We start from the raw sequence: 23482 nt of genomic DNA on the forward strand, positions 1-23482 counted from the left end.
ATAAAGTGTGCCCTCCTCTTCAGTGTTTGAAGAGTTTGAAAGGATTGGGCAATATAATTTTTAAGAGTATCAAATTCGGTTTCAAACTGACCTCATTACAAATCCCAGTTGTGCCACTTTCTAACAATGTGATCAATTACTAAATATCTCTAAGCTTCAGTTTTCACCTAAGAATAAAAAGTATTAGATTTTCATCATTTGAAAAATATAAGAAATATTTATAAATTACTTGGTATACTTTTGCCATTTATTTAATTGCTCAATAATTGATTAGTTGTCAGAATTTTGTCATGCAATTCATGTGACAGGCAATTCAGAAATATACCACTCATTATTTAATTTATCACCTCAACAATTTGTTCCTAATTTTTTATATTCCAAGCACAGGGAATGGAGCAATGGCCATGTTCTTAATATATCTTCTCTAACCCTTCCGTTCCATCTAATTAAAATTAAAAAATATATATTTATGTTGAATGTTTTCTCTGTCCATTTAAGCACAATTTGGGTCATTAGTCAACTAAATATGCTTAATTAAGTTTTAAAATAATTGCTTTTTAAATAATTTTTTAAAAAATTTCTAACAAGCAAATATGTCTTCAGTCACCTTACATACTTGCTTTTCTGAGTTTAGTTATTATCCTCAGCTTTCTAATATTTTATGCCTAAGAATGCTTCATGGCTCTTACCATATGAAATTTAACACTTGTCCTGTGCCCATATGAAAGTGGAGGAAAGGAGAAGTATAAAAGTTTTGCAAAGCAACTATTATTTTTTGGGGAAGATAGCCAGTTTGTCTCAGACTAAAGAGAGATAAGTATTATCCTCTTGTCTGGTACTTCTGTAGAGCTCCTTTCTTCTCTCATTCTCTATCTGCTTTCTTACAAAGGGTGGCTCATGGCACACCTTCCTGAAGGAAAACTCAAAAAGTCTCAGCAATTTCCTCACTTGGTGAGTTTAGGTAGCTTTTATCAGTGTGCCTTGGGCTCCTTTTGGTACTTTTTTAATGTATTCAGAGACAAAGAGAATATATGCTAATTCTTAATCTACCTGGAGGGAATTATCTGAAAACTTTTTGCAATATACCTTTGAGGGAAATCTAAATATCTGCACCATATAGGTCTACTGTTCTTGTTATAGAGATTTGGGAAGGGAATTTTTATTTCCATACACTCTGACTTCAATTACAGAATGACTATTATTACATTGTGTTTTCTTATATCTGTCCATCTATCATCTATCTATCATCTATCTATCTATCTATCTATCTATCATCTATCTATCATCTATCAAACAGATCCTTCTGTTCCTCACATGAATCTCACTTCTCTGCCTCCCATTTTCAGTTTCAATAGTGACTAATCACCCCAGATCAGAGTCCATGACATGGAAGGGTGCTTTGCTATTGGGTGATTTCCAGTTATAATCAACTATTTGAGCCAGGAATATTGTTCCAATGGTCTCCGCATTGTCCAGCTATTTGACTGTAGAAAATTAGTTTCTGAGACTTTTTCTGCATGGCTAAGCAGACACTTAGCTATTGGACCAACAATGAGGCCCTTACGGCAGCAAGGGACCATTCTATGGACAGGATTCTGTAATTCAGGGTGGTGTGCTGATAGGAACATATACCCGCATTAGCATGACTACTACTACTTTTGCATTTGAAGTAGTAGAACTGAGCTTACCTTATTGAAACTATCTGTTATGAGACTTGTGAAGGAACAATCTCTTCACTCCCTTATCCTTCTTGGAGTCCATTAAAAGCTAAATACTTTCTCATTGACTTAATCTTGATTTCTTCAGTGTTTTATTCTCTGGCCACTGCTTATTCTTGCTTCCCTTGAAATCCTTGGGCAATAAAGTCCTTGTCATTGTTTTAGCTATCACCTGTATACTAATTATTAACACATACGTATTTGAAGTTCTGACCCTTTCCTGAGCTCTAGTTCAGAGCTATATATTTAGCTATTTTCTGTACATAATTGTTTAATTACCTGCAGAAAACTCACATTACACAATGCAGAATAGAACTCTTCATCTTTTTTTTTTTTAATTTATTCACTCTGTGCATGGGGGGGGAGTGCATTATTTACTTTGTGGGGAGGGGGTGAGACACAGTACATGGGAGGGGCAGAGAGAGAGGGAGGGAGAGAATCTCAAGCAGGCTCCACTCAATACAGAGCAATGAGGGGCTAGAACTCACAAACCATGAGATCATGACCTGAATCAAAATCGAGTCCGATGCTTAACTGACTGAGCCACCCAGGTGCCCCTGAACTCTTCATCTTCTCATCCATCTTTATTTATAGTGCCAGTAAAATATGCTATCATCTATGGTGAGGAAGCATAAGGCAAGCTGACACCCTGCAATCCACTCCCCACCCCCAGGTGGGATAAGTGTGATATTCCTCAGGCACTCCTGGATGCCCAAGAACAAAGGAAATGACAAAAACAAATGGTTAAACTGATAAAGTCTCCATCAGTTTACAAATATTTTAGTAAATTACAAGAAAAAGGCGATCTTATCAATAGCCTAATCTCCGGAATCTCTCTACTGCTAGAGAGAAAAACAACCTTAGCTTGACAATAGCTAGGCCTCCAGTAATCTGTGAGTCTTCTTTAATGGAAATCCCTTTAATAAACATCCTCTTGGGGCACCTGGTGGCTCAGTCAACTAAGTGTCCCACTTCACATCAGGTCGTGATCTCATGGCTGGGCTTGAGAGTTAGAGCCCTGCCTTGGACTCTGTGCTGACAGCTCAGAGCCTGGAGCCTACTTCAGATTCTGTTATCCCTCTCTCTACGCTCCCCCCCCCCCCGGCCCCCCCACTCACGCACTGTCTCTCTCTCTCTCTCTGTCTGTGTCTCTCTCTCAAATAAAATAAACATTAAAAAAAGAAAAGAAACATCCTCTTGACTTCACTTCCTCCAACTCCAGGGCATATAAACAGTCACTCTTCACAACCCCAGTGCAGCTCTTTCTGCCCAAAATTATAATTTTGTTGTTTTGTATTTTGTGTTGTAACATCCATCCACTTACTACTTCCATCCCCCACTGTATCTCTAAGTTGCCCTCTTAATCTATTGTCAGTGCAAAAGCTAAAAGGGAAGGTTTTACAAAGTATGCACAAAGAAGTAGCCACAGCATTCAGTGCACAAGCTATAGCAATGAAATTCACATGTTTTATTTTCAAAGCATCCTTCATTTACAGTTACGTTCAAAACTGATGAGATTTTTAGAAAAAGCCTACAGAGAAGATAATTTTGCTTGAAATTTTTTTCATTCTTGGTATTTAAAAATATGTGTTGAAAAAAATATGTGTTGGTAACTGTGACCAGTTTAAGAGTTGGATAACCTTACCATTCTTGAAATTTCTATTGAGATGAGAAAAACAGCAAAATCCTAAAATTCCCTAAAAGCAAAATTAAGAAGTCCTCACAGGTTTGATTCTCACATACCTGGAATTACATTCATTGCCTGTGAACATTTCACCCTTGCAAGTGATACAGGCTGGCTTTGTCGGAGGACTCAGAGAGTGGGTCCCACAGTACCAGCCAAAAGGGTCATTGGCTTTGCACAGGATAGAGATCAAATGTGAGCTGGTAGGAAGTGAGAGCAGTTTATTGAAGACAGAGAGAGTGCAGATACAGACAGAACTTCTGGGAGACTCAAAAAGGAAAGGAAAGTGAGTCTCCTTTTTGCTTCGGGTGTGGGTTTTTATTGAGGGCTGTGCTTTGGTGCACGTGTCTTCTCAGGCATCTGGAGTGCTTAGGGGTTCTCCATAAATCATTTATGCCCTGGAGCCAGGCATCTTGGTGAGTCAGTTTTCTTGGAAAACGTTCATGACAACCCACCTGGTCACCCCTTCGATGTCATCTATTGTGCTGGAAGCCTCCAAAGAAATCATTAACTCCTCCTTTACAAGGAGGATCTACATTATCTGTTTCATAAAGTGTGTGTAAAGTCGGGGTATAGGTCCTAGCAAGAACAGAAGCAGGAAAGGTAGCAAAAAAGCAATTTTTGTGGAGTCCTTTTGGTTTGCCTGTTTCACAAATGTAGCCCCCCTCCCCCCCGCAATCATTCATTTATTCAGCAAATACTAACCAAGTACCTAATGTATAGGAAAGGGCTACCTTCAGGAAAAGGGATGCAATCTTTAGCAAGAGAGAATGAATGCCTTTCTTCGTGGGGATTATTTTTAGTGGGGATTTTCCAGAATGCTTCTAATATAACTGAATTCCAAATATACCCATCACTCTATTTGTCAAAAATTCTTTCTCCTAAACTCTGAGGCAAAGCCCTCATGTGCATTTTTATGCATTTGTAAAGTTCCTAAGTTGTTCTTTCAAACGTTTTCTATTTAAATTGGTAGTCCCCTTCGAGTCTTAGATATCATGAGGTTTTCCTCTAAAACAGTGGCTGTATCTTAAGTTTCATTTGTATTTCCAAGGTCAACAATAGTGTATTTTACAGAGTAGGTGCTCAGTGAATTTTTGTTTTATTGGAAATAAGTAAAGGAGAATGTGGTTATTTTTTTCCCATGCGTGAGAACTTCATAAAAAGACTGTGCTGTCTCCTTGTTACATTATTCTCCTCACAATGGTATTTTATATTAAATGGCTCATTACACAACAATGATGACTTTCCCTCTCTACCAAAGATTTAATGAGCCTGAGGGTCTCTGATGCCAGCCCCACCCAGCCAGAAGAGGCTTAGCATCCTCAGCCAGATCTGCTTGGTCTTAATGATGAAAACCGCTGGATTGACACCGAAGGCGTGAGAAAATGAAGATAAGAGAGCAGCACACGGCTGGAAGGGGAAGCCCCCTTCCCAAATCTGGATCACAGACAGGCCAATCATAGGCGTGTAGAAGAGCAACACAGCACAGACGTGGGAGACACAAGCATTGAGGACTTTGAGGTGCTCAACATTGGAAGCAATGGATAGCATTGTTTGAAGATCAGCCCATAGTAGAGCACAATGAGCACCACAAAGAGACCATAGGCACTGTTGATGTGGGTTTCCGCACAGGCCAGCTTCATGACATCTGGGTGTAGGCAGTAAGAGGGGGAAAGCAGGTGATTCTGGCAGTAAGGCAGCTCCTTCAGCATGATGGGGGCAGGGACGTGGAGCCCGATGCTGTGCACCACACTGGCCAGGCCCAAGATGGCAATGTGGGAGCTGGTGAGCATGGTGCTGTAACGCAGGGGGTTGCTAATGGCCACAAAACGGTCAAAGGCCATGGTCAGCAGCACAGAGGACTCCATGATGGAGAAAGTGTGGATGAAGAAGAGCTGGGCCAGGCACATATCCACCACCACCTGTCTGAGACCCAGCATGTAGAAGGGGAGCATGGTGGAGGGGAGCGTGGAGGCAGACAGGCCCAGGTCAGTCGCTGCCAGCATCGACAGGAAGTAGTACATGGGCTGGTGCAGAGTGGGCTCTGACTTCACCACCTACAGGATCAGGCTGTTCCCTGCCAGAGAGGCTACATACATGGCACACAGAGGGATGGAGAGCCAGCTGTGCACAGCCTCAAGGCCTGGGAGCCCTGCTAGGAGGAAGGAACTACCAGTGTGGTTGGAGTCTGACATGGTGACCCAGCAGGCAGAGTTCCAGGCAGAAATGCCACTACAGGCCCTGAAATCAGAGGAGTTGCTGCGTCAGAACCTCCACCATGAACCAAGACCTTGCAGTGACTCCCCAGAGTGTTTCCCTGACAACCCTGGCCTTGTGATTTCTGAGGTCTTTCCCCCAATTCCTAGATAAGGGCCCTTAAGCAAAGGTGAGTTTGAATTATAAAAGGAAATCTTATAATCATGGTGAGCCTGGCTCGGGAACCACACAGCAAAATTTACCACAAAAATCAGAGTTTGAAACATGGATCTAGAAAGGGTCTGAGACAATATTGGTCTCAACTCTTCACTATATACATCCTGGGATGTGAACTCTAGATCCCTATGTAGTTAGTGTGTCTGATCTGGGAGCAGAGTACAGGTCCCTCACTTCCTGTCAAGTTCTCCTTCACACTGTCTTTAAATAGGTACTTCAGGGTGGTGAATATCCCAATCTTGCAGACTGACATCTTGTTTTAAAATTAAAACAATTCAAAATAATTCCCTTTCACATGTTAGCCCACCTGTGTGAGCACACAAATACAACTTTATCACCCACATGGTTTAAAGTGTCAAGCTATGGCAAAAATTCTAGATATTTTTCCAAATATGAGTCATTCTCCAATCGACCTGTGTCTGGGGAACATTAAATAGTATGATCTCTAACTCATAGAAAATTAAAACTACCTTGAAGCTTATCTGTAATTTTTTCAGCATTATATTGATGAGCATATAGAAATCAGAAAAAGATATTATGTGTGGAGGAATCAGAACTTAGATCCACTGATAAAGTGATTTCTGGAAAAATACAATAATGGGGGACTACATTTTCTGTCTTTGCTATGTTCACTCCCATGTGCTTTAGCTCCTGTTTCATTCCCTGCCAGTTGGGCTCCCTCTTATTCCATCCATCATGATTTCCATTTTCTGAGAAAGCACTCAAAGGACTGTCTAAAAGCTTTTGCCTTTCCTCCTAATCATAAACAAAGGAGGGAGATTTCTGGAGTATCCCAGGAGTACAAAACTGAAGAATAATAGCCAACAAGGACATCTTAATTTTTAGGAATCTTAATCATACATTCAGAGATTTGTTATGTTTGGTCTTTCTCCAATGATACTGATTTTTCATTTTATTGCTTTTTCTCTCATGTATTTGAGAATAATCTAGTATTTGTTCTCCTTTCTAGGATTTCCACATAATAATGAATTATGTCACTTTTTCTTCAGCAGGTAAAAATGTGCAAGTGTAATTTATTGCTTCCATATTTCACCTAAAGTAATTTACAGAATGTTCTCTGATATTTGATTATAAAGCATCTCAACCCTTAGAAGTTAGATCAGTTTTTCCAGATTAAGAAACTTAATCCTTAAGAATTCAAGTGTATAACTTTACTCAAGTCCTATCAATTGTAAAGGAGAATCTAGGACTGGAAAAAATTCTCTCTGACTCAGTATCTTTTACTCTGGATATTATTGTTTGAATGTAAAGACAAATGCCAGCTATTAACAAACATACCAAGACATTCACAAACCTTATCCTTACATCTAAGGAAATAAAAAATTCCCATGAATTTCTGTGCTTAAAAATTTCTTATTAGGTGGCCATTTCTGGTTTTCCTCTTAAAAATTTCCTATATGATGGCCATTTCTGGTTTTCTTCTTCTAGTTTACTTTATTTCCTCCAGATTAAATGCCCTCATTTTCATTCAATAATTAAACCATCTAAGGAACTGTTCTAGACACAGATATTAATAAGATCCCAATAATAAGGGAAGCATGAATCAATATTTCAAGTATGTGAAGAAAATAAAACAGTGTGGAAAGAGAAGGGCATATGATTTTCAATAGTGAGTTTAGGTGAAAGTTCTCTGAAGAAGGGAGAATTGTAGACAGGGCAAAACAGAAAGAGGGAGCAAGACTGTACCTGTCCGGGTGAGTGAGTTCTGATTGGCAGGGAATGTATGAAGGCACATCACTAGAAACCTGAAGTTGTTAGTGCACAAGGTAGCTATGAGATAGGTATTTGTTAAAGCTGGAATTGTGATAGAAATAGGAGAAGTTAAGATAATAGAGATAACCTTCCAGAACCAACACGATTACTTAAGAAAACTGCATTTCACTTGACTGGGAGTGGGGAGGTATTTTCTTCCGTGCTTCAGCACATACACCTAGTGGCTCTGACAGTGTGGACTCTGGGCTGGTGGCATCAGCAGCACAGGACAGCTTGTAATAAATACAAATCATTAGGTTCCACCCCCAACCTACATGCCCATCAGGATATCTCCAGTTGAAGTCCAGCATTTGGTGTTTTAACAAACTCTCCAGGTGATTCTGATGCAAACCAAAGCCTGAGAATCACTGAGGCACATCGTTAGTTATAGTATTTTTTTTGTAAGCAGATGAGTGCTGTCGGAAAAGCAAGGAAGCAGGAGAGAAGCAGAGGTTATGAATTAACAGAAAAGGGACATTCTTAGACAAAGAAAGAAACCTTGTTCCCCAGTGCTAAGAAAATCTGCAGTCTGCTAAATTCTGCTGCTGTTGGAAGCTGAACAGACTGTTTTAGCTCTCTATATACAGATGTATGAATTCCTAGTCAGTTACTGACAGAGGAGCGAGCGTGAAATAAGACGGAGAGATTTTTGAGGACACTGGGAAGAATTGTGTGTTCAAATTAAGTGTTTGAATGCCACGTATGAATTCTTCATCCTGTGTTCATGCTGCACTGTTTCTTTAAAATTAGAAAATGATCTTTAAGATTTTTTTTTTTAACAGACTGAGAGTTCTCTCCCTTAACCCATAGATTTCAAATGTGGAGATAGAAACAAAATGAATGGACATAGTTTAAGCATAGTCATAACTTCTGGACATTATTTCACTTAGCATTTGAGAAAATGGACTTATTAGAAAAGGCCCTGAGGTGCTCATATATGTGGAACATATTATTTTTGTATACTGCATTAAGCTGACTGTGCAGAAGAAGAAGAGTTTGGTGAATTCGTGTGTGTGTGTGTGTGTGTGTGTGTGTGTGTGTGTGTGTTGTGTGTGTGATAGTTTTTCTTAATTTTTAAGAAATACTTGTGGAATGAAAGGATTTTGTGGTAAGAAACAGAAAAATATAGGTGAAAAGGCAGGGCAACTGGTTTCTGGTCCTGGCTTCAGCACGAAACACTGGAAAACAAAAACCAAACAAACTTGAGCAAACTTAGACTTAAGCAACAGCTATTTATCCAAAAGTAAGAATGCACTACGAGAGGGGTGCTAGGGTGGCTTGTCCGTTAAGTGTCTGACTCTTGATTTTGCCTCAAGTCATGATCTCACAGTTCATGAGATCAAGCCCTGTGTGGGGCTGTGTGATGACAGTACAGAGCCTGCTTGGGATTTTCTCTCTCCCTCTCTCTGTCTCTACCCCTCCCCTGCTCCTGCACACATGCTGTCTCTCAAAATAAGTAAATAAACTTGGGGAAAAAAAAGACTGTGCTGTGACCTCCTTTACAGAAACTGTTCCTTTTGGCTTGCCAGCAGATTTTCAATCAGGTGTCAACCTGCAGCATCATGGAATAAAGTGGGGAACTATGGAATAAAGTGGTGGTTCCTAACACCAATGTGTTTTCTTCTGGAGTCACATTTGGATTCAGATTAATACTAAGTGTTAACAGCCAATATTCTGCAACGCCATTAATAAGAAATAAGAGAATAGATGTACACAAAGGATTCTCCTCTCATACCATATATCTACACTTACATATACAGTGCTGATTTCACTTTTCCTATTGTCTAAATAATGGAATAGGGTGAATTGTACCAATTCTCACAGCATACCAATCTCGTAGGTTTCTCTGATGATAAACTAAGACTGGGTGGATGAGTTCCTAGTATTCTGTACAGCACTTAGAAAATAAATAATCATTGTTAATATGTGTGTGTTCTTTAGTTTTTCCTACCTTTACTTACCATGCTCAGAATTCAAGGAGCTTTTCCAAATAGGATTCTTCAAAGATTTAGAAGTAATTGCAATTAACCTTGATCACTCTGGATTTGTCTGTTCACATCATCATTCTGTTACCTTCCATCATACAAATAGAAACAGACTGCCTTTTCAAACTGTCTTCACAAATGAGGAAATTTCCATTCCTTTCTGCTCCTCAAACTTTTCCTCATCTCAGCATGTCTCCCTTAAGGGGCATAGAATCCATCTGCCTAAAGTCTTAGGAAAACATAAATCAGGCTGTATTTAAGGCATTGAAGATATATGCTCGTTACCAGCTCATCTCCTAATTTTCAGCTGATCTCCTAATTTCCCATTTATTTGGTTTTATCTATTGTGACAGCACATTTGAGGAAACTTATCCAGTAGCTCCCAGATGGTACCCAAAGATAAAGAATATTTTTTCTCCATATAAATCTTTAATACTGTACTTTTTCAGGGTCTTAAAACATATTAACTCTATTCTTAGATGAGCACTAATAAGGAACCTTGGCAAATGGCTTTCCTCCCAAGCCCCGTGTTCCTGGCTCACCCACAGGAGGACATAAGAGCTGAAGACATTTCTCACCCTCCTCCAGGGTACATTCCTGGATATCATCCCTTGATGAACACAGTGGGCAGCATGGGCTTTGGAGTGCAAATACCTTTAACCATGTCACTGCCAAAGAAGTTTTGCATTGCCTGTAAAGAAACTCCGTCGTGATTGGAAACTCTTTGGTCCTGTCCAAGTCTGTCTCAGTTTCTGACTCTACTTGTATTGTGACTAAAAAGTAATTAGCTGCTCGAGAGTGCAGGCTTCAACATCAGAAAGACCTGAATTGAACCTCTCAGTTTCCTTACCTGTGAAATTGAAATAGTGAAAGAAACTAATGTACAATGTTGTTGTGAGGATTAAATCAGGTACTCCCTTAGAAAACTTACAAAAATGTTTCTCAATACTCAAATAATTACCTATTATTTTATCATTATTTTTCCATAATAACATTGTGGGTATTTAATATGATAGTATATGCGAACCATCCGCTATCATTCCTAAAAAACAAAACAAAAAACAAAACAAAAAACAAAAAAAAAACGCACATTAAGCACTTGATAAATGTGGTGATGCTGATGTTGATGTACATACAAATACAACAAAGAAACTTTCTCTTGTTGCCACAGAAATAATAAGAGTTGAATGCAATGAAGGACTTTCTATCTTTGAGGAAAATAGAAATAGAAAATAGAAATAAACAGAACAGAAACAGGTTTAGCCACAGCATTGAAAACCAAGGCCGACAATTCATACTTGCCCCAAAAAATGTTTTGTAAAATTCTTTGTTTCACGATACAAGTGCAAAACAAAAAATTGCAGTTCGTTGTGAGCACATTTGTCAAACCTTTGAGTATGAATGAAAGAAAATCGTGAGGTTCCCAAAGCTTTCAAACTCAACATTATAGGTCATAAAGAAGAACTGGATGTTGAACATATTCCAACAAATAAACAACTGTAACTCTGGGCAAGATATATAAAATATGTCAGGCATTGTAAAACAGACAGTGTAGAGCTGTGGTTCCTTGTGATAAAGGAAACAGGAAGTGAGCTAGATATCCATGCAGGTTCTCTGCCAGATGGTGCTTTATAAGCTCAGCCAAGGAAGTTGAATGCAAATTGAGGGCAGCTCTCTACCTACTGGAGGGAGAAGACCAAAGTGATTTTAGAGAGTGTGAGGGGTCAAAATTTGGGGCACCTACTGGATATAAAGAAGTTGAAGAAGGAAGGAGTCCTAGAAATCTACTTAGGTATCCGTTTGAGGTTTTCACCAAGTACTAAGCTGCAAATTCATGGGTCAAGATTCCAAAAAGCTTGGCAGAGAACATCTCTGAGACAGAGTGGGATGTAAGTTGCATGGAAATTCTGGAGGTCATTCAGTATTGGGACAACTGGAGTTCCAAAAAGGGAGAGTGGACAGAGCTCTTTGAACACCTTGGACATTGACATGAAATCCTAGAAGGGCCATACCATAGGAATAGGAGTATATGGTATGGTTTCTGATTTCATGAAATTGATTCAATATCATGTGTTCCTTTGACATCTGAAACTGGGAGTGCATCTAAAAGCCTAACAATAGCTGCCCTGCTCTTCCCAGATATGCCCCACATCCAGTGGACAAGGGTCCCCTCCCAGCTCGTTCCCCTAACAATCAAATATGCTGCACTCCAACTAATGGCTTTCACCTGCATGTAAACCCATGAAATTATTCAAACAAACCACTCACATTCTCCTTTGGGAATGAGAGGAGTAACCCCATCTAACTGTTACTACCGAGCCTGCCTCTCATGGCCCTTTGTTTGTTTGCTTTGTCCCCAAGTGTAACCCAGGCGTGCCCCTGGTGTGCAGTTTCCTCCTTCCCCTAGTCTATGAGTATCTATGTCTAATAAACTGCTATCAGTTCTATCTTTCCAGCATCAAGTACCATGCTTTCATCTATTTCCATAACCCTACAGTAGAAATCCCTTTCTCACCAACAAGGCGAATAGCAGGAAATTAGGAGAGAATACTGTAACCAAAGAGTGAGGGCTAATTAGCATCAACCCTAATAAGGCATACAGTCAAGATGCAAAAACATTAACATGATCCTGCCTGCCAGCTCAAATCAGATTCTCTTTATATAGGATAATGTGACCCATATTCTCAATAACATAGCATATGCAATGCCTATGGGCACATTAAAAAAAGGCAAATAAAAAGTAGAAAGATAATCAGAATAAAGTAAAACAGCTAATAAGAAGAGATTCAGGATGAACAGCGATTCTAGAATTGGAAGAAAAGAGCCTTAATAATTTTGAAACTAAATTTATGTATATGAGGGATGAAAAAAATAAATTATAGATAATGGTATCCAGATTTCTCACTGCCAGAGAAAGAAATTAACAAATAAGAAATCATATTTTTAAAGTCATATGGGAAAAAAATCCTTGAAATTTACAATTCTAATCTAGTAAAATTTTAGAGATAAAATATTAAACATTTTCAGGCTGAAAGAAAATGATGACAGGTATAAATTTGCACATATGCTAAGGGATACAGAGTATTACATGTGGCAAATGCGAAGGGAAGTATATGCAAATTGTGATATATCCACAGTGAAATATTATTCAGCAATAAAATGGAATAATATAAAAACAACTCAAATAGAACTCAATATACTTATGCGGAGATAAAAAAGCCAGACTGCTAGCAAAAAAGCATATACTTTATGAATACATTGATGTAAAATTTTAGAAAGATGTACACTAATCTGTAATAACAAAATCATCTCAGCCTTTGACGGGTTGAGTGGAAAAATGTACCGGGGAAGAAAAACAACAGGAAACTTGGGAGTAGTGTGTATGTTCATTATCTTGAGATTGGTGATGATTTCATGGGTGTGTATGTGTATTAAATTCATCAAATTGTATACTGTAAATATGTGCAATTTCTTATATGTCAATTATTCCTCAATAAAGACATGCATGTGATATTAATAGATTTTGAGGAGGGTTACCCAACATAACAGAAAATGTGGTGGTATGCTAACAAAAGGCATCTTCAGGGGCGCCTGGGTGGGTCAGTTGGTTGAGCATTAGACTCTTGAGTTCTGCTCAGGTCATGATCTCAGGGTCATGGGATTGAGCCCTGAGTTGGGCTCGCTGCTGTGCATGGGACCTACTTAATACTCTCTCTCTCTCTCTCTCTCTCTCCCCCCCCACCCGCCTCCGCCGCCCCTCTCTACCATTCACTCTCTCTCAAATTAAAAAAAAAAAGTGTCTTCAGCACCTTGACAATAGAGCTATATGTGTGGGGTGGGAGCAGTAGAGTGGTAGCAGAAGAGGAAGAGCTTTGGATGTTGCGATTAGAGTTACAAAATGAAGTAACAGTCAGATGCCAGGAACTGCCAAGTGTTCATTAGGCGCTTCAACTTTTGTGTTTCTGGAATGCAGGATCTGTTGAGAGATGAAGTCAAATCACAAGGGCTTTGTATGTTGTGCTTATATATTTCATCTTTCCAGTCCCCACTTAAAATTCGTAAGTTCAAAGAAGTATCCTGAAATTTCCATCATTCCAATGGACCCATCCTTCTTGTGTCCTCACCGGAAGCTGTGCTGTCTGTTGTCAGAGCACCTGTGACTCACTGGGGAATTATATGCTTACAATTCAATTTTCCCTGATGATTTAAACTTTTCACACTGAGCTAGAAATATTCTATTTTGTTTTCTTTATATTTTGAATAGGAAGTGGCCTAGTATAGATGAATAAATAATACCGAAATGAATGACTCTGTAGGAGAGAAATAAAATACTGGTAGTATGTTTCTTTTCTTTTCATCTCAACATTATAAATAACTTTACAAGGTGTTCTGATCCTAAATACTAGCACTTAGGTAAAAGTCTTAGTTGACTTAGCACTGGTTATGTTTTTAACAGGGCAATTCTATCAGAGAGGTTAGCTGAAGATTTAATCCAGAAAGAAAAAGACCATGATAAAGTGAACAAATCAGTTTCTCTAGCTTTGACTTGTTTATGAAAGCTTAGTCAGTTCTTTTAAGAATCATCTTCCAGGAGGTCTACTTTGCTTATTTTGTCTAATATTCCCTGAAAGATTGAGAAAAAAATTAAGTTCTACATGATAGCTATCATTCAAAAATTATAGCATGCCATGGTAAGTTTATGAGAGCACAGAATATCTCTTGTATTTATTAGGAAGTGAGGAACAGCTTTCACTTCATTCAGAGAGCTGAAGAATATTGGAAGCTGTGTCCACCTTTCATGTATCATGGAGCTTAAAAAAACCTGAACTGCCAAATAGTCACATTGTAATACATTTTATTATGGTAATTCAGGTATTTGTTTCTTTAAATGTATTTAAAAGTTCTGTAGCTCATTTGGTGTGTATTTTCCAGTGTAACACACATCTAAAGTTATTACATAATTCATAAAAAACATATTTTGATTTTAATATTTGCCAAATTTTCAGAAAATATACAAAGTAAAGCCCTCTTGAGCTAAAGTTTATAAACCTCTAGATTTTTAGTTGGAAGATATTTTAGATGTCTTTGAATTCCACTCTTCTAATCTGCTTGCTTTTTCATGTAAATGATACTCTTTCAAGGGGCTGACAGTTTCCTCTGTAATAATCTGAGTCTTTCACAGGCTGATATTGATTTTTGCAGAATGAGCAACATGTTTTTTCTCATTAAATAGGTGCTGTTTTAAATGGTATATATTTAAATACATAATATATTTCAGTCAGTTTTTTTAATAATTAATCAACATCAGATGGAAGCTGTATACTCTGTTTCCTCTCAGAGATGGGTTCAGTCAGCAGGCTGATTACCAAACCAGTATTTTATCTCTGTGATTCAGAGTTTTTTTAGGTGGACATCTTCAGAATGCATGCCCGAATCTCTTTGGTTTTAACACTGTAGACAATTGGGTTGAGCATTAGAGGAACAAGAAAATGTAGATAGGAGAGAAGCATGTATATACCTGAGCTGGTAGCTTCTTTTTCCCAAAGTGATGGATCATAGACAGGCTGACCAGTGGCGTATAAAATAGTAATACAGCACAGCTGTGGGAAATGCAGGTGTTAAAGGCTTTGAGCCCCTCAGTGTTAGAAGAAATGCTCAATACTGTCCTCAAGATTAGCATGTGGGAGAGGAGAATGAGTACAGCATCCAAAGCCAGTGTGGAGAGCATGACAAAGAGCCCAAAGCCACTGTTCACAAGAGTGCTAGAACTGGCTAGCCTTAAAACATCAGGATGAACACAATATGAATGAGACAGAGCATTCATAGGCTGAAATTGCCGTCTTCCAAGGATCAAGAACAGGGGCAGATGGAGAGCAGCACTACGTATCACAATGGCCAGCCCAATGGCCCCAATGCGCTTGGTTGTGAGAATGGTGGCATAGCATAAAAGCTCTCGAATAGCCACATGGCGGTCCAAAGCCATGGCCAAGAGCACAGATGATTCAATAACTGAGAAAGTATGGATGAAGAAGAGTTGTGTAAAGCAGGTTGCAGCTCCCACCTCTCTCTGGCCCAGGAGAAAGACAGCTGTCATTGAAGGCAATGTAGAAGCTGAGAGGCCCAGGTCTGCCATTGAAAGCATGGACAGGAAGAGGTACCTAGGTGTGTGGAGGCTAGGGACAGGCTTGACAATGTACATTATGGTGATGTTGCCCAGCAAAGACACAACATAGATAGAGCAGATAGGAATAGCTGTCCAGCAATGAGAGGTCCATCAGTATGAAAATGAAGTTGCTGGCATTATTGTTGTTAAGAACTGCCATAACTTTGGGAAGAGCTTGCCCTGGAAAAATTATGGAGAAGGCAAAAAGTTATTCTTTCACAGCATTTTCCTAGCATCTCATCCCACAATGCCCATGACCCATGCTTGCAGAGTAATATCACTCTCTTCCTCTTTTTATAGCTCTGAATCCCATTCCTTTAGAAGTTCCTCTAGAGTACAATGCTGGCTCTTTTCTTGGCTGCCACGAAGCCTAGTTTTCAGAGGCTTTTTGTGCCTTTCATAGACAGAAAATTCCTTCCTCATTTGAAGATATGTCAAGTTTTGAAAAATGGAAAGGGAAACTCTGTGGTGAGAGTGCGCGGTACAGATGCATAAACTAGATTAGTTTTAATACCAGAAAATCGGGCTCTAAAGAAACCTAGGTAAGGATAATTGTATTTAATGGCTGCCTGGGAGTTAGAAAATAAAGTGTAAGAATGTTAATACTGACTCTGAACTCCTGATGTCACCAGAAATATCTTTTTCTCTGAAAGGGATTCAAAAGTAATATATGTGACAAGAAGACAAGCCCAAGGGTTTGGGCTTGATGTGTATGTCTACTGGGTTAAATCCCTTCTCAATTTTTGTTATCATTCTCTGAAAAAGTGTTTGGATAGCTGGTTCAGATGTATGAGACGAAGAAGATGAAGACTAGATAATATTTGCAGCTAAAAATACATGTATTCTCAATGGCATCACACATTTACTGAGCTCCTACTACTTCATTTAAATAATATAATGACAGGCAATCTATAACTTATGCCTTTGAAGGTCTAGTAATCCACTGGTCAACACAGAACACATCCATGAGGGCAATGACCATGGGACAGATAAAACATCCCCGCTGGGAATCTACATTACGCTCTCCACAACTCACCTTTTTCATTTTTTTTTTTTTAACTTTATTCAGTTTTGAGAGACAGAGAGAGACAGAGCATGAGCAGGAAAGGGGCAGAGAGAGGGAGACGCAGAATCCAAAGCAGGCTCCAGGCTCCGAGCTGTCAGCACAGAGCCGGACGCGGGGCTTGAACTCACGAACTGTGATATCATGACAAGAGTCAAAGTTGGACGCTCAACTTACTGAGCCATGCAGGCGCCCCAACCACAACTCACCTTTTTAAAGAATGATCCTGGTACTTTCAAAGACAATTATTAAAGAAAGGAATACAGTGTGAAAATTGAGTACATAGAGTTCAAAAGAAACCTTGGTCACATATATGAAGTTCACACTGAATGATGATTTTCTTTGCTAATACCTTAGGAAAATTCTCTTAACAAGGGAATTTTCAACATGCTCTGGGCAGTCATGACCAGTAGGGGGCAGCCGTGACCAGTAGAACAATCATCGTATTCCACTTTTTCATACGCTAATTATAATGTTGCCCATAAAGTCATGAAGAATACTTTCAACATACTAACCATTAGTCTAAGGAAAACCTAGAGAAGAAATTCTGTGAAGAGTGAACAACGTGTCAGAATCAAAACAACATGGCATTTGAACAGTAAACAAATATTGGCAATTATTATAGGGCAAGTTGTGGAGGAGGAAGAAGAGTATAACCACGCATAAGAAAGGCAAAAAGCAGAGGCAAGCCTATCAGATTTGAGAAAGGATCTGCAATGGAAAGAGGAGGACTGAGTTTCTGTGTGTTCATGCCCATGGAGAAGTAAGGGTAGCTGAGTACTAGTAGTCATCTTTGTTCTAATAAAAACTCCCTCTGGTTCCAGAGGGCAAGGTGTGCAATGCATACACTTGGTATTCATTAACTTGCCTCAACAGTTTTTCTTATAAGCTGTTAATCGCAGTGTATTTTCAAAAGAAAAGAAAAGCATCCCCCTCCCAAAGTCATATACTAAAATTCTCATGAATGCAGAGAAGTTATAATTATTAATCAAAATAAAACATCTGGGATTCAGCATTAATATTCCTGGGAGAATATTTAACAAGCTGCTATAAATAAAACAGCAAATCCATTACTGAAGCATGACGAGTAGGAAAGAGGACAATTTTATATCCAGAAGACTAGATAGTATGTGACTAACCAGTGATCAATTCACAAGTAGGAAAAGTCTCAGGGGCTACTTGGAAGTCTTTGCCCTGACTCTACCTTCTAAGAATGTCGGGAAAGAAAGGCTGCTACTATCAGGCTCTAAAGCATGGTGTATGGATTCTATCTATGTGTCTCATTCTGTCCAGAATAGGTATTGAGCTGTGTAGGAACCAGTCATGTCAGGAATGCAAGCTTCCACCCTCCAAGGATTGTGGATCCTCGCCAAATATAAAGCTGAATGGGAAGAATCAAGGACACTAGGGATTTGGGGAATTGCCTGAGACAGGAAAGCAGAGAAAGAAAATAGTACCAGACACTCTATTCTGTGAATAGTATGAAGTAATTGTTTTCAGTATATTTCGATGTATATTATGTGTCAGGCACATTACTGGACTTTGCAGAGAGGTAATGGTGTATATAAAACCTAATTCTGGTAGAGAATAATTATCCAAAGAGCATCATTTCATCTGAAATAGTTGTGGCAATCAGTGAGGAGAAGAGGGAGAGGTGTTTCTGACAGGCCCAGTCATGATGCCAAATGTTTAAGGACCAAGGAGATATAATCAAGCAGAAGTTAGAAGCATGTATTTCTCTGCTTATTTCTCCTCGCTGTCCACTTCTGAGTATGAGCATATGGGAGAATTAACCCTCCCACATGAACATTTGACAGGATGTTTATGGTCACAAAGTGAGCAGCAAAAATGCTATCTTCTTTATTTGAGCTTTACCAGGAAAAAGAAAAAAGAGAGAGAGAGAAATTTTGAAGATTTTTCAAAGTCATCTTGTCCAATTCCTACTAAATTGTTACTGCAATATCCATAAAATAAATGTGAAACTCTGTCTCAGAAAGTAATCCATTCTATAGTGGTATTTAAGTAACTCACAAAAGACATCTTTCTGTGCTGCCTTTTGTGCGAATTGGAGACGTGTTCTAAGCCCTTACTTAGTAATTGACAGTCTAGATTGTACCCGATGAAATGAGCCACCTGGATTTCCTTTACTCCCATAGTCTGAAAGGATTTCTGTATGTTTAATATTTAGTAAGGAGTAACTATAAAATGTTGTTATTCTTTTACTCATAGAGAAGGGGTGCATATACAACTCCCTGGATTTGGACTCACAAAGAAATGCTAAAATAACAGGAATTAACAAGGAGTGGAAGGCAGGACACCTCTGGATAAAGGCTATGACTTGCAGTGAAAGCCAATGTTATGCTTGTCTCTTTTTTTTTATTTTTTTTGTTTTATTTTTTACAGTTTATTTATTTTGAAAGGGAGGAGGAGCAGAGAGAAAGAAAGAGAGAGAGAGAGAGAGAGAGAGAGAGAGAGAGAGAGAATCCCAAGCAGACTCCACACTGTCAACAAGGAGCCTGACTTGGACTTGAACCCACAAACCATGAGATCATGCTTTGAGCCAAACTTGGACACTTAACCGACTGAGCCACCCAGGCTCCCCTGTTATGCTTCTCTCTGGACACAATTCACTCCTCAGTTTCTTCCCTAAGTGTCTCATCATTATAAACTGAGGGGCGTTGACATTTTGTTGAATAGTGCCTAATATTCGTAGAAGATAGTGGAAATTTGAATTCCAAAAATCTTGTCTCAAAAATATACAACTTTCTGAGAAACACTGCTGTATTGCCCATACCCTATGGGGCTCTTTGGCTTTACAGACTTTCAAGTTGTTAATGCTTCTTCAAAGCACTAGATGGACAAAGATGGAGTCCTGGAACTGTTTGCACCTGCCCTTGGAAACACTACATGAACTAAGTCACATCAGTTCTTCAGGGAGGAAAACCAAGAAACAGACTCTTAACCACAGAGAACAAACTGATAGTTACCAGAGGGGAGGTAGGGGGGGGGGGGGATGGGTGAAACAGGTGTTAGGGATTAAGGAGGGCACTTTCGATGAGGACCTGGTGATGTATGGAAAGGTTGAAACTATAAATATTGTACCCATGAAACTAATATTACACTGTGTGTTAAGTGGAATTTCAATAAAAACTTAAAACACCCCAGCATGAATGCAGAGTCATTATGCTTTTTAAAAAAATCTCATAGCCTAGGTTCCATTTTATCAATCCTTTAAATCATTTCTTTTAAGACAAGAACTCTACATAGCTTTTCATCCTGGGAGATTTATTAGTAAATATTTGGTGTTGCCTCTGTTATAATATTGTGTGAGAATTATGAATCATATTTTCAGATTTCCAGTTTCCCTCCTTCCCCCCTTTGCTTACCTCTTCCCTCTTGTCTTTCTTACCTAAATTATTTATCAATTATCTAATATGTGCCTTACATAAATGATGTTTGGGTTGGTGGTTGATCTTAAACTTTACGGGAAATAATTGAGTGGTTGTTGGGTAAGGAAAGGGGGCCAGGGATTATTCCCCAAAACTATAGAATATATCATATAAGAGGATTAGAGGCACTGTATACCTCCAGTAAATGTTTTTCTTGTCTCAGAGATCCTCACACCGAGTTTACAACCATATCTAGGATAGCCCATGACTTTTCTTGACTTCCATCCCAAGTATGCATACAACATGATTTAAGGTAAGCTAATGTCGTTCGAGGAGTTTCTATCACTCACCAGACCCCAGGGCAGGGACACAAGCTCTGTGGATTGTCATGCAGCTGGGGGCTCATGAGGCCCCCTGCCTTGAGCATAGTGCCAAGTAAGCAAGTTTATAAAGCATTGGTTCTGGAGGCTCACAACCAATCCCAGTGAGACTCACACCCAATCCTTGTGGTATAGGATCTCAACAAGCATCAGATGTTCATGTGCTAATCTTAGTGTGTCTTTGCCAGGCCTCTAGGTGAGGTATGATTATACACTTAGAACATGGAGCCAGTCCTTCTTTGAACTTTCTTTCTTCTTTTCCCACTCTAAGACATCCTTAGCCCCTTATAAGATATTTTTTTAATGTTTATTTTTGAGAGAGACAGAGAGAGACAGAGCATGAGATGGGGAGGAGCACAGAGAGAGAGAGAGGAAGACACAGAATCAAAACAGGCTCCAAGCTCTGTGTTGTCAGGACAGAGCCCAATGTGGGGCTTGAACTCACCAACTGAACCGTGAGATCATGACCTGAGCCAAAGTCGATCGCTCAACTGACTGAGCCACCCATGTGTCTTAGCCCCTAAGAAGTAGAAGTTATCACATTGATCCTAGCTTTTTTGGGTCCTGGAAACATCTTGCGTCATATTCTGATCTCCAGGACATACAATCTTTATATCCTCCCTGATCCCCCAGTTCAGCAGGTTTTTTTCCCCTTCAATTGTATATATCTTGGGTGGTGAGAGTTGAATATCTGCAGCACTATTTTCATGAATGATAACATGACCAAGATTATTTTGCACTGATCGGTCTTTGTTACAATAACATACAGCTAACTTTTCCCTAGTGCTGCCCCCTTTCCTCCTCCCTACTTCCTCAAAGTGAGTTTTCAAACTTACTGAGGAATAGGTGAAGGAGATTAAAAAGGATTCACCAGGAACATATGAAAGGGTCCTGGATTTTGTTTTGAAGGTAAAAAGAAGAGTGATATAAGATGCAAAGTTTGGTCATAGTAGGCATGGAGCTGGGCAGGAGTGGCCTGGGAAATTGAAGTAGGGACCACACTGGGCATGAGGCAGAGGAAACATCCAGGGGTACCACAACCACTTGCTAGTTCAGTGGTTCACCAAAGCACTCATACAATTCAACAGAAAGTTATACTCACGGCTAAGATTTGACACAGCAAAGGACACTGTGCAGGAACAACAGGAAAAAGGTGTCCATTGTGATGTCAAGAGAGGCCACATACAGGCTTCCAACTGTTTCTTCTCTTTCTGCAAGGGTCACTGTAGCCACAAACCTCAGGGACACATGAGAGATGCCTCTATCCAGAGAAGCCTGCTTGAGTTATGGAGTCAGTGTTATTAAAGCAAGCCAGTTACATAGGTACATATCTGTTGCATGACCAGTGTGTGTAGACCCCAAACCAGGCAACAGGTACACATAATAAATTCTATATTTGTCTAACATATGCTACCAACCTGGTTCATATTGAACTACTGCTTGGGCATACATAATAACACTACTACTCAGTAACTATGTGAACATTCCAGAGAATTATTTTCAGAGTTTGGTCAAGGACCATTCATCAACATGTCTACAGAAATATGCAAGAACTGAGTAAAATGGATCTGTTGCATTAACTCTTTTCTTGGAGGTATCTTCTGTGCATTTGCAGGAGTATGTCGTGACCATGAACACACTGAACATGGGTTGGAAATGTTTTCACTCAGCATGTGTGAAATATGAGTAACTTTTAATGTGACCTAAACATAATTCTAATCCTAGACAAAATACAAAAAAGACTAGAAATATTAAATCAAAACTAGGTGGATTCCCATTGTGGATCCTTAAGTGACAAGGAGAATATTTAAGGAAGAGAATATAGCTGGAACAATTGTAATAATTTGCTAGAGAGACAGCAGGTGGTTAAGTAAGAAGGTCATTTATTTTAGGGCATGGAGCATATAATCAGCGACAAAAATTTTGAGCTAGAAAATTGTCAAAAAATAATAGTGGTATCTGTGAGTAAAGACTAACCTGCAAGTGAAGAGGAGCAATGGAAAAGTTTAAATGAGTGTGCAACATAATCTTTAGATTTTGAGAGCTATTTTCAGTTCTGCTTGGAGTTGTTTGAGAATGAAGACAGGGAAGCCAACTAGCAGGATCGCTAAATGATCTACTTAATCATTAAGGTCTAAACTGAGGCAGGAGGAGTGGAAATGTAAAAGTGGTGAAAAATATTAAGAGAGTGAAATCTACAATATTGATAAGGGATTGGAAATTACAAGTGAGGGAAAGTGAGAACCATGTGTGGCACTTGGTCTGCATTTTTGGCTAGAGTGAGGGAGTAAAGGGAAATGCCACCTACATACATGGAGAACACAAAAGTGGAAGCAGGAAGAAGTAGCAATCGAGGTTGGAGCAGAATGAGTAAGTTCTTCTTTGGCCTTGTTGAGTTTAAGATTTCCATGTAGCATACAAAGGGAATTATCCCAGAGTGACATGTGAACGTATCTGGAATTCAGGAGGGACGCTGAGTTTGAGATTGATATGGCAACATTCATATTCAGGGGGTTAGCAAAAGAAGTGAAAACAGAAAATGCAAGGAGTCAAATTATTCCCAGAGATCAGAGACTAAGCAGAAATGAGGGGTGTTAGAGAAGCCAAAAAGTACAGATATTGAATAACAAGTGAGTGGCCAACAGTGTCAATAATTGATGAGAGGTCCAGGGCTGAAAAGACAGATTTGAAATACGTTATTTGATTTGTTATTTAGATTTCTTGATGACTTTTGCCCAAGCAATTTCAATAGAACTGTAGAGGCAAAATTTTGTCATAATGGCAATGAAGAGGAAATGATTTCTACTTCAGTTAAATTGTTGGCAACTATGTTGTTTGAGGATGCATACTTAAATAGCCCCACTATAAAGAAAAACAATGAAATGAACAGTACA

General features: G+C 39.2%; 2 pseudogenes; both read right to left on the reverse strand.

Annotated features, from left to right (window-relative positions):
• Window positions 1-4665: 4665 nt before the first annotated feature.
• On the reverse strand, window positions 4666-5597 carry LOC122201219 (annotated as a pseudogene).
• Window positions 5598-14995: 9398 nt separating this feature from the next.
• Window positions 14996-15916, reverse strand: LOC122201220 (annotated as a pseudogene).
• Window positions 15917-23482: the final 7566 nt, after the last annotated feature.

The sequence above is a fragment of the Panthera leo genome, chromosome D1 (assembly GCF_018350215.1).
Source record: "Panthera leo isolate Ple1 chromosome D1, P.leo_Ple1_pat1.1, whole genome shotgun sequence".
NCBI classification, from domain to species: Eukaryota; Metazoa; Chordata; class Mammalia; order Carnivora; family Felidae; genus Panthera; species Panthera leo.